Source organism: Tauraco erythrolophus, chromosome 2, assembly GCF_009769465.1.
Source record: "Tauraco erythrolophus isolate bTauEry1 chromosome 2, bTauEry1.pri, whole genome shotgun sequence".
NCBI lineage: Eukaryota > Metazoa > Chordata > Aves > Musophagiformes > Musophagidae > Tauraco > Tauraco erythrolophus.
In genome coordinates, this window is record NC_141466.1 from 106349225 (window position 1) to 106362204 (window position 12980).

Consider the following 12980-nt stretch of genomic DNA (forward strand, 5'->3'; position numbering starts at 1 on the left):
GACCTGGGAGGTGCCCATCTGAGCGGTTGCCTTCAGCTAGAGGAGGAGATGAGAAAGCAAGAATCAGGATGCTGTGAAATAGGGACTGAGAAAGGTGCATCTTCCATAGGTTTCAAAGGTACCAGCTACTGCCAGGGCAACTTCATTTGTGAATTTATTTTAGCTTTCTGGCTTTGTGTTTGGTGGTTTTTTTTTTTACTTTTTTAACAAAACTTCAAGCATCCTCTTAGATGACAGCAAGGTTCACAAATCAAAACCAAATCTGAGCATAGCACTACACTTGAGTGAGCTGTGCTAAGCTAAGACAAGCTTCTATTTCCTGCTTAAAGCTTCTCTCCCATGTTCTTGTTTGGCATACAGTGCTACATGCTGACAGGCACCTTTGAGGCACAAATGAGTTAAAAAAGCGTGTGGTGGTGACTGCTCCAACCTCAGTATTTCATGTGCTTATTGGCTACGTACCTGTGGTTAGGAAGTAGGTGTTTGGAGTCATGTAGGCTGGAGGAGTCCTGCATTTGTGAATTAACCTCCATAAGGGAATAGTCTGGAGTCCTTTTTGTGTATTCCTATGATCAGACAAAAGATATAATCTGCCAATAAAAGTAATCCCCATAAGAAGTCATACAGTGCAAGCAGTGTGTGAGCAGAATATATGAGGTAGCGAATATGTTGAACTGATACAATCCCGAGTTGTCCAGCTCTGCGGTTTTGCATAAAAGCAGCCCCTTGAAGACCCTGTGGTCTCATCTTCCATCAGCAACTCAATGACTGACTTTCACTTTCCTTACAGTAAGAGAATCGATAGAAAAGAGAATAGAATTTGCCATCAGTTCTCTGCATTTTTCCAGACAGTTTGGCCTCCACAAGTTGTACAGCCTCCCTTTTCTCTGCGTGGGAGAGTACAGACTGCTGCTGGAGGCAAGGAGGAGAGATTAGCATTCATCTGTTCTCTCCTCGCTCTCTTTTCCATCCTGTGGGCATGAGAGACTTACGAATGTGCCGCTCCTTTGGGGAGCGTTTCTACTCATTGCCCTGATGAGAAGACCGCAGAGACACCGGTAAGGTTGTGTGAGTTTCGCATTCTTATTAAATAGGCATGTGAAAAGGTCAAGTGCAATGGCTCCCTAGAAGAGGTCAGAGAGGAAGATGGAAGGACCAGCATAAGCCTTAGGTCTCTCGCTTTCTGAGAGATCGCCTCGTCTGGAGTTCATGTGCACTGAGGACTTAGTGCAAAGTCTGCCTCCTCACTTGGGTCCTTCAGGAAAAAGTTGCATGAGTTTATTTTGCAAGAGCTCTGTTTGCTGTTGAGCAAAGATATTTACTACTTTGATTCTTACTCTGTGTTTTAATGATGTGTGTATAGCCAGGAGATCTGATGGGGAATATAGGGAAACAAATGTTTAGTTTTTTTTTTTAAAAATAAAGAAGTCTTTGATGTGGAAGCTAAAGCTGAAACTCATAGCAGTGGTTGATAATGCTCAAATGCAGGACCAGGAGATTTAGTTTCACTTTGTGGCATTGGCAGGGACAGGAAAGGTCTTGCAAACATGTGTTTCCGAATCACCCTGTCGCAAAGAGAACTTTCAGCTGGCGTTGCCCTTTGGTATCCGTTTACCCTTCCCAGGAGACAGGTAGCGAAGTGGGTGGACACCATGAAGGAGTGATGTATCTGCTCGCATCCACTTCCTTCTGCACGAGCACCAGCCTCAAACTGCCCATGCAGAAACAGCAATCACTTTGCTGTCCCCAGTGTCTCCTGCTGCTACCAAATTAGAGGATCTCTCTCAATTAACTGACAGGCATTCTTTCTCCCCACTGCTCTCCGTCCTAATGGGGAGTGGTCGATACCATTTACTAATTCAGGACTGTGGAAGGCTTTTTCTTGATGAACTGCAATCAGGAGGTCTTGTTCCTCCTTTGGTCAGTAGCCCCTGCAGGAAGGAGGGCAGTGGGCCTCTTCCCATCCTTTCCAGGACTAGCCACTGCCTAGCAGGATGTGACAAGCCAAGTGCCACCGCCACGGTGGCCTGGAGATGATGGTGTCAATGGTGGTTGCAAGAATCGCAGAATCGAGGAAGTCTTACGAATGTGCAACCCACGTCTTGCATAAGGCAGTGGTAGAATACAAATGCAGTATTTTTGGAAAGATACAGTGAGGATTTTAACTGAGGGTAGCATGTGTGTTGCTGACAGTGGTAGGGAATTTCTATGGAGCTGCTTGTTGAACTTGTGCAATGATGTTGCTAACAGGCATCAAACGTGATGAGGTCAGTACAAGAGGAAGAAAACCTCTCATTCAGATAAAAGCAGGGGGAAGGGAAGGAAATGCTGCCACATGTGGGACTGGTTCAGGCTAAACTGGTCCGTGCAGTAGTTTCTGCAGCTCTTCAGAAACATACTATGGGGTTGAGCTTCCCAGCTCAGGCAGGTCTACCTTCACGTTCCAGTCAGGCTTTGGGAAAGCAGGAACAGCACCATCTGTGTCCCATTTCATTTGGAAAAGAAAATTTAAAAAAATCTTGAATGCCAGCCATCTGCTGATGTCGCATCCAAACTCTGTCTCTGTATCTAGGGGCAGAGAAGGGAGATGGTTTCTGCAGAGAGAGGCACTGGTCGGAGTGGAAGAGCTGCCTGCACCTGGGGGTGATGCTGGTTCTAGAATCTACCAGAGGAGCATGTGCAGGATGGCTTGGCATCTCTGTCCTGCCACTTTCTGTGGTACCAAAATGGTCCTGCCCGGAGAGGGTGAATCTAAGTCCCATCCTGCTGACAGAGTCCACAGTGCTTGGTTTATGGATCATTAAGAGGAGATTTGAGTGTTTCCGTGACATGGATGCAGAGTGATGGGGCAGTTAGGAGCCACCGTTTTTATGGTTGAGGCAAAAGGTCATCATTGCTTTTTCCTTTTAGCCTGGTCATTGGGTGTAATGTTGTTTTGGAACCAGATTAGGTTGTGGTTTTCTAAAAGTTGGCTATTAAAATAGGCCCACTATCTCGATGGGAACTAACACAGGAAATGAGCAAACTCATTTTTCTTCTAATTCTTTAAATCCCTGATCTCCTTCAGCAAATGCTCAGTGAGTTTTGATTTGCTTATGAAGGTGTTTTTTCTGAAGTCAACATGTCATTTTTCTATGTTGTATTTCTCTTTTCCTCTCTATTATAGAAATTGAGTGCTGCTTCTGTCCTTATAGCTTTGTGTGAATGTGAACACAAGTAAAGCAGTAGAGAGTTAAAAACAGAATAATCCATTAATTAAAATATTTACATTGGAAGCTGCAAAACATTTACTCTCTGAGTAAAACAAACTTCCCCATTGTTCTTGTATGATTGCTGCAGTTTCTCTGAAAATAGCCAGGAAGAGGTTGTGCTCTGAGGAATTTTACTGGATTGGCAGGGGAATAGGAGGGTAGGGATTCTCAAGTGGGCTCTTGGTCAGTAGCTCTCTTTTGTTCAAGTCTTTGTGTCACATGGACAAAAGATGTCGTCATAGAAAAAACAAAAAGCATAAAAAAATCCAGAGTGATGGAAGTATATTGTCATATTATTCTGGTGAAAGATGAGAAAATAATATTCACTGGATGAAAGGTTTACTTTTAAAACTTAGTGTACAGTAATGTAGACTTAAAGAAAGGGGAAAAAGAGAAGCACCCCAGAGCAGGCAGTTTGGACCTTCGCTCCCAGGCAGCCCTCCTGGCTGGGAACCTGTGTGCTGCCATCCCTGTTTTGCTGGCAGGGAAATGGCAGTGCAGTGACGGACATCACCTTTTCCTGATGCTGGGCACCCGTGGTTCCTGCAGGGCTCTGTTGGTATCACGGCTTCTCTGTGTCCAAGGAAGGCAAAGCGTGGGTGCGAATCGGGGACGTCAGACCACTAAAACACAATTTGCATCAAGTTTTGTACTTTAGGCACAGGGATGCTCTTAGTAGTATCACTACAGGAAAAGTAAGCAAACAAGAAAACTGTTTGCTTCAAATCCTTCCGTTCCTGCCATATCTCCTCCCAGATAAGTGGATTGAAAAATCAAGGCTTGTCAGGTTTTATGTGTTGGTTTGTTGGGTTTTTTTAAAATAGTGTTCTCTCACACAGGGTGCCGTTACACATTTCTGACCTTTTCCAGCCTGGCACTGGACTTACAGGCTTCCAGGGCTTGTGGGCAGGACGCTGAAAAGGCTGAAAGGGTGTGTGGAGGGGTTGGTTTGTTTGGCTTTTTAGATCCTTGGTTCACGTTTCTCACTCTGGGCAGACTCTTATGCTCTTCAGAGTTGCCAGACGGGAGACCTCTCTTCTGCCCTAGCTATTCGTGGACTGGTTGGATTGCAGGTCATGTCTCCTTTTCTTAGTAGTGCTGCGGAAAAGTGTTTGTTCAAGCCCGAGTCTATCGTGACTGTAAATTTTATTGACAATTCCAGGGTTGCGGTTTTGTTGGTTAGGTGCGCAGTACTCTTTCCTCTGATCCCAGGTATGCCAGACTGTGTCCTGTTTACCTATATTATAAAAACGTCTTTGTTGCATTGAAAGGTTGGTTTGTAAAGGTGTTAAAAAAATTAAATGACACCTACCCTGAATAAGTACAAATGTACTTATTACTTACAAATTACTAATTTGTACTTACAAATTAGTGCATGAGACCTTTGTTCCATCCGTTTCTTGCATCCTTTACTGTATTTAAGAAAGGCTGCATGCTGATGGTTTCTTGGCCTGGAGATAAAAGGTGCTGCATACCCAGGTTTGATACGCTTATGGAAAATTGTCTCCACGATGTATAACGCCGCTGTGATTATTTCTAGCCATTACCACTGGTCTCATTTTACAGCCATTTACATTATGTAATTTGATGCTCATTTAATTTAATGAGAGGATGCTGCAGACTTATTTATGACTCGGCAGGGCAACCTGTATGCTTTGGCCACCTCCGTTATCCTTGCCGAAGGAGGAAGAGCGTGTTTCTTACAGAACATGTTACAACATCTATAATATCTTCATATCCAGGTTCCCCAGATTGCCACAGACGGGAGGGTGACTTGCCTGGAGCATAGATTATACTGGAATGGCAGCAGAAGTTTAACTTTTTTTTTTTTTCCCTTGAACTGCGTATTAGCCTTTTATTGTAAGGTTATCAGGAGATATTAATGGACTTTTCTTTATGTTACAGATGGAATTTTATGACTTGCTGGATACTGAATAGGGCAAGGAGATGTGTCTGATAAGGTAAGAGAAAGGGTAAGATAAACGTGTTCCAGCACAAATCAGTCTCACTGGTTTCTAGTTCGGGTTGAAGACAACTGTTTCTTTCCCTGGTAGAACCCTGCAAATAATTGAGTTACATAATCGAAGTACATCTGCCTCTGACCCTCCAAGCTGAGACCGTCTCTGTTCTGTACAGCTTCTGTCCCAGTCCCTTCTCCTGGGGAACTGATGTACAAAGTCTAGGAGACAAAAATGCATGCTTTGCCAGGCATGGGGCTTTAGCCAGATAGGTCATACTTACCCTACTGTTGCAGAGTTTTTTTTATAAATTAACAGATAAGATAGAAAAGGTTTTGTTCAGTTTTGAGATATTGCCCACCCCCCTGACATTTGAAAGGTAGAAAAATCTTTGAGCTGTTTTAATTTCTGCACTCTAAAGCTTGTTTTTAAATACTGTTGCAGTATTTTCACATTTGGACTGGTTTTATTAGGACAGAATGTGTATGAGTAGAAAACCTCTAGGCTTGTGTTTGAAATGGGTGTTTGCTGACATGTGCTGAAGAAGACCATAGGTTTGCTGATTTTTTTTTTTTATTTTTTATTTATAGCAGTGTTTTTAAAAGGCGGTGTTCAGATATAATTTTTTTTTTCCTTTCAGTTTCTGGTTCAGAGGCTTCCACTGGCAGAGAGGAGGAGTAGATGTCTTTAAAGACATCTACTTTACAACTCTTAAGTGCTGGGATAGCCATAAACAACAAACAGCTGAACACAGTAGTAGTATTACATAGGCATTATCACTGCCTTTCAACCTACAAACCACCCTGCTGTCCGGCTCTATCACTTCTATTTTGTTTTGTCTCCTCTGTCTTTGTTAGCTCTGTGCCATTTACAGGCCTCAAAAATCCCCATTGTTCTTTTTGGCCATTGGTTGGAAAATGCAGAAACAGCTAAAGGCATGATGTCACTGTATGAGGACCAGGACTAAATGACTTTTTTCTTGGATTCAGAGTTTTAGCTCTTGTAGACACTCTTGAGTTTGGTGGCTTTTTTTTTTCCCGTTTAAGTTTTGTTTGCTAAGTAGAGTTACCCTTTGGTGCCTGCCCAAGCAAGAACCAAAAACTTTGGATGGCTCTTGGCACTGTGTGTAGTATGCAAGAATCAAAGACTTGCTTGCTGCTTAGGGTTTTTTGCAAGTATTAGGTTTTCTGTCCATTCAGTCTACCCTCTTTCATGCCATTGTTGAATCATGTTATGAATATTTCATTTAATGGCTTACTCTCTACCCGAAGGTGCTCTTGCATGTGTGTAGCTGACAAGATACAGCTCTTCGGGTGAGAGGTCTTCCAGTCTTCGGTGCTGTTACACAAAGCACCTCGCATGCATACCGCGCTTGTTATGTAAACGAGCTTCTTCACTTGCACTTGTTCAAACTGGTCTACCTATGCTCCAAGAACAGGTAATTAAAATTGCTTTCAGGACTTCTTAGAGGTATTCAGCCCAACCTGTGCCAGCACCCCTCCATGCATAGGCGGTTCAGCCCCGGTCCCATTTCGTGCCCACCACCAAGCATCACTGCAGCTGGATGCTGCATGGTGCCCAGCACGGCGTCGCTGTTGGCGTGCATATACTCTCATGGAAAAGCAGCATGGCCAGGATGGGATAGAGAGAAATGCTGGCATTCAGGCTGGTTTGGTCTAGTGGATTCAGTCAACTGAGAAGTTTACTTGTCTGGTGTCAGTACAATGCTGGGGACTTCTTTGGCGTGTGTGTGGGACAGCACCTTAGTTGTATTCACACAGCTGCTAGTGTTTTCCTAAGATGTTACTCCTCATGTGTTATATGTGAAGTTTATAATTTATATTATATAGTTTAATTTTAAGTACTGTTTGGTTTTTTTTTTTCTGCAAAGTGCATATTGATAAATCTGTGAATTGTATCATGGACAGCTCTTGTGGCACAGCAGCTGACTGCTGTTGTACCTTCTCTCCTGAGTTAAGCTCGCTCTCCCCTTTCCTCATAAAACAACCACCAAGGAGGCTCTGTCTCTAGCGAGTTTTGCAGCTTGAGGCCATGACACCTTCTCTCACCACGTCTTTATTGCCAGCCCCAGGCACGTACAAACCGTGAGCTGGATCCCTAGCAATTGCAAGACTGGCTTTAAAATGAGATTCTGGAAGGAAGAAGTAGCACTTTCCACTGGCTCTTTGTCTTTTGTCTCTAGAAGAAAATATTCTGCCCTCGTTTTGTGTGATACCTTCTCAGGAATGAAACTAGTCCTGAGCTATGAACATGTGTGTCTCATTCTCCTTTCTCTTTGTTTGTTGCCTTCCCCGGCAGCCTGGGCTAGAGAAGTGCCACTGCCCCCCTGTCTGTCCTACTGTGTGGCAAGAAGCAGCTGTCCTGGTCGTGCTCCTTCTCAAGGCTGCAGTTGTCAGGTGTCCCTTGTTCTTACGAGTATCCCTTGCTACCGTGGCATCAGCGTTACTTCATTTATTTATTTATTTGCCTTCTGCTCCCTTTTTTGTGTTCCCTCTTCCCGTTTACACCTGGATTTCCATCCTTCCAGAAAGGCGTCTGGATCCTGGCCCAAACATGCCCTCAGGTCCTGTCTGTGCCTTCTCTCCCTGTTTTTCCTTAGTTGCTTACAGTTTTCATGGGTATTTCCTGACCCATTCCCTGCTGTTTTTTCTTCTGAGGGAGTGTACTTCTGAAGCACTCACGTGTTTTTTGCTGCTGTTACAATTAAAGGGGTTGCTATCTTTTAGTCCCATTTCAAGCAAGAAGAGATGGTTCAGTCTGTGCAGGGAGTAATCTTGTTTTAATCCTGGCCATGGTGACTTTCTTGTAATGGCTGGCTTTTGGCATCCATCCTATTGATTACGTGATGGGATCGAGTGAAAAAAATGAATAATAGCTCTTTTAATATGCCTGAAGCCTAATGATGAAATTATGAGACTTGGCAAGCTTGCAGCAATGTTGAGAGGTGCCAGACCTCTCACCCAATATTTTCTTTTCCTTCTCTCGTATTTCCCTGTGCCTTTATCTTACTTCTGTCCAAGGAACCTGGGGCCCTCGTGAACTGCAAGTTGAGTTTCACATGGCGTCTGCGCGATAGCTCGGATCATAAATATAGAATCGTTCTATGAGGCCCAGTCTATTTTCAGAGGTACTTTTATGAGATGAAAATTACTTTGATCGCTGAAACAGCGTTGTGTCACTTTTGGAAGGAAATGACAAGGAAGTCACTGTTATCGGGCCTGCTTTCACCTGCCGTTAGCTTAGACCTGATAAATTGCAGCTCCAAGGTCACTTGCCTTAACAGTTCCAAATTTTGCATCTCAAGTATGTTTTTGTTGTTTTTTTTTTTTCTTGGGAGTAACGCTTGATTTTGAGACCGAATCGAGACAAAGTCAGAGAATGGTTTCTGTCTAACCTGATGCATTGTGGTTGCTTCCTGTGTTAGTGCACGTCAGCATAAAACTCTTGCGTCACTGCTACATGAGTTTTAATAACTTCCTTTGACTTCCTTACCTATGAATATTTTTGACTCCACAGAAGCCATCTTGGAAAATCTTTCAAAATAAGAAAGCTAATTTGAATAAAACAGTAACAGGTAATTTGAGTTCTTTTTCCTGTGCTGTTTAGCTGTTTTGTCACAGTATGTGGAAAGTACCTGGAAAGCACAGGGAGAAAAGTGGGAAATCTCTCACACGTAAGGAAAAGCCTCTAGATAACAAAATTTTGGGGCGGAGGAGGAGAGAATACCTACGTAAATGTAGACATAAAGGTAAATGCTTTTTCCTTTTCTTTTTCTTCCAGAAAATTTTAATATTTGCCTAATCTGATGTTGCAAGTTGTAAATGCTTAGCACTTCTAAAAGAATAAATTACTTCAGTGCCTGCATGTGTAGGTAACTGTCAGCTTCAAAGGATCAACTGAGCTGGAAGAAATGTCTGGAGAACTCAGTATAGGTGGATACCAGGTTGGAATATAGAAAGCCGGGGAATACATTCAACTAATATAACTGAGGCCTAGATGTAAGTTTATATATAAATTAAGACTAATCGTGTTAACGAAAAGCGAATTTCTGTGGTTCTGCTTTTAATGTAGAAGTGGAATACTCACTTCCCTCTCCCCATTTCTGTCACACTGGGCTTCCCAAGCTGCTTGTTTTAAGAATTGTGCTGCTTCTATAAAAAATTGAGTTGGAAAATTAACCTATTCAATACTTTTCAGACTGGAAGACCACCTTTTGTTGTAGAATATCCTCATTGTGAGCTGGTTGGTTCTGTAAGATGTCAGTAACTTTGCGCTCTTGACCAAGCAATTAAGAGAAACTGAACTCAGCACTGTAAAATAGACATTAAAGCTACAGTGCTAAGATGGAAAGAGCCATTTCAGCTTTTGTTTGAGAAGTGAACTGCTCTGAAGTTCCCCTCGGAGTATGTAAAGCACAAACAAGATGGGCTGTAGTTTAGCATTGCGGTCTCCAGGATGCGTGTCGCTTGTCTTTTACCCCACCCCACTCAGTGAGCCAATGCAGAGTACTAAATCTGACAAAACTACTAGCTCTGACTCCTCTGTGGGGTTATTTTTCTGGCCCAGGTTCCCTGGACTCCGGTGGGCATAGAGACACAAGGGGAGCGGAGCATCAGGGCAGACCATGAGAGTTGCAGCTGCCCCTTCGGAGTGGGCACCTGTCAGAGCAGGTCTGCAGGGTGACATGGCCCATCACTGAGCCCACCGCTCTGGCTGGACGCACCTTTCTTTCTTCCTTCTCTGATGAGATGGTGTGACTGGAGCTTGGAGGGAGTGTGTAGGGAGCGGGTGACCCTCTACCTGGTGAGCGCGCAGGGTACCAGCTCTGCGGCTGCGGGGTGGCTGCCAATTTCAGTGCTTGAAAATAGCGCTGGCAGCCAGGAACTTCTAACTGCAGCTCTGCTAATGACTGGTGTTGTGGTTTTGGGCAACTCCCTTGGTTGTCTTTGAGTCAGCTCCCCTGTCAGTAAAAAGGGGATGATACTCCTTTGTAACTTAGTGCTGAAATGATTAATTATTGTGCTTCGGATGTCAAGGTCCTGCCATGTATTGTTACCATTGGTATGGAGAGGCCTCTCAGCTTTTGTTAAGAAACTGTGGCTCCAAGAAGACAACAGCTTGTGGGGACTGTTCTGGTTTTTTCCCCTGTTGATTTACGAAACCAATCAGATTGACTCTTGGTACCGAAGTGCTAACCACCACTACCGACCATCTGAATCTTGTCCCGTTCTCCTCCCGTTTTCCTTCCTCTCTGCAACTCCTTTCTTGACTGTCCACTCTTCATATCAAACCTTTTATAAATGAATTAAAGACAGGGTGCCAGATGGAGTTAAAAGGGAGATTTTAGTTGAGGCTGAAGGTGAAACCCTAGCAGTGAGGCTAAGGGTTTGTCACTGGTGTAGTGAGACAGAAATGTTCTTTTTTCTTTGAAACCTGTTCTGTGTGGAGGCTGTGCAGTTTCCAGACTCTAGTTTGGTTGCCAACCTGAGATATGCTAGTAACTTGCTGGTTAAAAAAAAAAAAAATAAAAAAAAAAATCTAAAATTAGTGTTGGGGGGAGCCCAGTCAGTGAAAAGTTGCAAAATTAACATAGGAGATTAAACTTAATTTCAAACCTCTAGATATTTAAATTAAAGGAAAGTATTAGTTAAGGTACCCAGACAGAACAGCAGAAGCTTGTTTGCTGTTAATTTCCCACAAAAAATTTGCACTCTTGGTTCATGGTTGACCCCAGCTGCAGGTGGTAGCCTCCTGCTCCTATTGAAAGAGCTGATGTGTTGAGGACTCTATCTATTCCACTCATTTGGGTGGTGGAGTTGTGTGGGGCAGGCAGCTGTCAGTGTTCCTGCTGGGTGGGTGTCTATCTGCAGCCCAAGATGCGAAGCCAACTGTGACTCTTGTTTTCTCTCTGGTTACCCTCTTGATGCTCAGTCAATGTGCCTTGAAATTACAGGGGCTACTCGTGACTTGTGGACTTCATAGACTCCAAGGAATGCGCTTTAGCTTTAGAAAACATGTTATGTGAAATACATTCATAGACTTCTGTCCTCAGAATGAGCCTCTGGTATCAGTTCATTCTGTCGTACTAGCGCAGATCGTGAACTCTCACTCAGAAACTTCTACAGTGAGTCCATAACTTCTGTTGTTACTTGTCAGAGATGCTCACTCCTGACTATATATGACAGAAGGAGACATGTTCTGGTTGTAAATTAAAATAATTTCCGTCTGGAAGAACTCTAGACAACTCTGTTTTGTGCTATGTAAATTCTTACGTGTTTTGTTCACGATTGTAGTGTAGAGTGTTCTGCCAAGAGTGCAGCAGTATGGCAAACTTTGTCTCTCTGTCCATGGAGGGATGTGGTATAGGGCGTTGCCCACATATTCTTGTATAATACAGGTTGCCATGAGTTAAAAAGTGGGAAGAGGAGGATCTGGATATTGTAAGCTTTAGTGCTCAGATTTGCCATGAGTGATTCTTCTTGGAGTTTGCTTCATGTCCCTTGTTCAGCTACACAAAAATTCCAGCACGAATTAACATTAGCTAGAGCAGGAGGATGGCGGATCACAGCCTGTCCTGGAGCTCTGGGAAAAGCCTTGAATACCCTGAACTGAGGCTGTGGAGAACTTGGAAGATGAACGAATTTTGATTTTAATATTGATGGTGTGTAGGGAGCAGACGGTGCTTCTGAGGAGATGTGCTCCAAGAGCCATACTTGTTGAAGTTACCTAAATTCAGAGGTCTGCATTTCTGAATGGATAGCATTGCTGCAAAGCGGGGAAGATGTAAACGCCAGAGGAATTCTACAGTTTTAGTCAACTGAGTAAGGTACAAAGTGTTTCTTGTGGCTACTGTGTTTTGCAGGCTTGCTGTCGATAAGTTTCTGAGCATACTACACATCATATTCATCAACTGTAATTATGTACAGTCAGGGAGAGGAGATTAATCCTGGACTCTTCAAAATGTTTTCCTCTGCCCAACAACATCTTTATGGGGGCTAGTTTTGACTAATGTATTCTTCTGAGTAAATTTTGGTAGAGGTGTTTAGCCTTTTTGTCACTGAGTCACTGTTAACTATTATCCTCTTTGGTAAGCCAAATATGCAGACTTTTTAAGCTCTCAATATAAGATGTATTTTCTGAATCTTTAGCTGTTCTTGTGGTGTTTTCTTTCTGAAGCGAACGGACCAGAAACGCATGTTGCCCTTGCTGTTATTGTTCTTTAGATAATACTCAAATCCTCCCTGCCTTGCCTTATACAAAATAATGTTCTTATCCGTCCAGAGGCTATGTTTCCTTGCTTAGCTGCAGTTTTGTGCAGGAAGTTTAGCGTCTAGATTGTGTCTGCTGTGGCCCCCCCAGTCTTTTTATAGGATCGTTACCTTTCCAAATGCAATTCCCAAAGGGTAACTCTCACTGTTCTCTTTTTATTCCTAGGAGTTTGTAACTTTGTTATTGCTGCTTTAAAACTAGCTGGTGTTCAGATAAACTATACCTAGCAAAAACATACTTTACCAGAAAGTAACTTGATTCGTTTTTTGCTTGCGATTGCTCCAGGTTTCATGTTCTGTGCAGATTACAAGAAGTGATTTCGTATTTTCTTTCCGATCTCTGGTAATGGCAATGGACAGCATCCCATCAGGCCTCCGAAACAGCAACGAAAAAATGTGAGAGCAAGTGGAATACATGGTGTCATTAGAGATAACACAGGATTTTTGAATCCCTAAATTGAACTTCTTGTACTTTGCAGTTT

The 12980-nt window shown here is 43.2% G+C and overlaps 1 protein-coding gene across 1 annotated transcript in view; it reads left to right on the forward strand.

Annotated features, from left to right (window-relative positions):
• Positions 1–5193: 5193 nt before the first annotated feature.
• TRERF1 (transcriptional regulating factor 1) overlaps positions 5194–12980 on the forward strand; it is a 73181-nt gene continuing 65394 nt past the window's right edge. Inside the window, 1 exon segment of the mRNA XM_086629000.1 lies at positions 5194–5212. The gene's annotated coding sequence lies outside the window, so the exon portion shown is untranslated.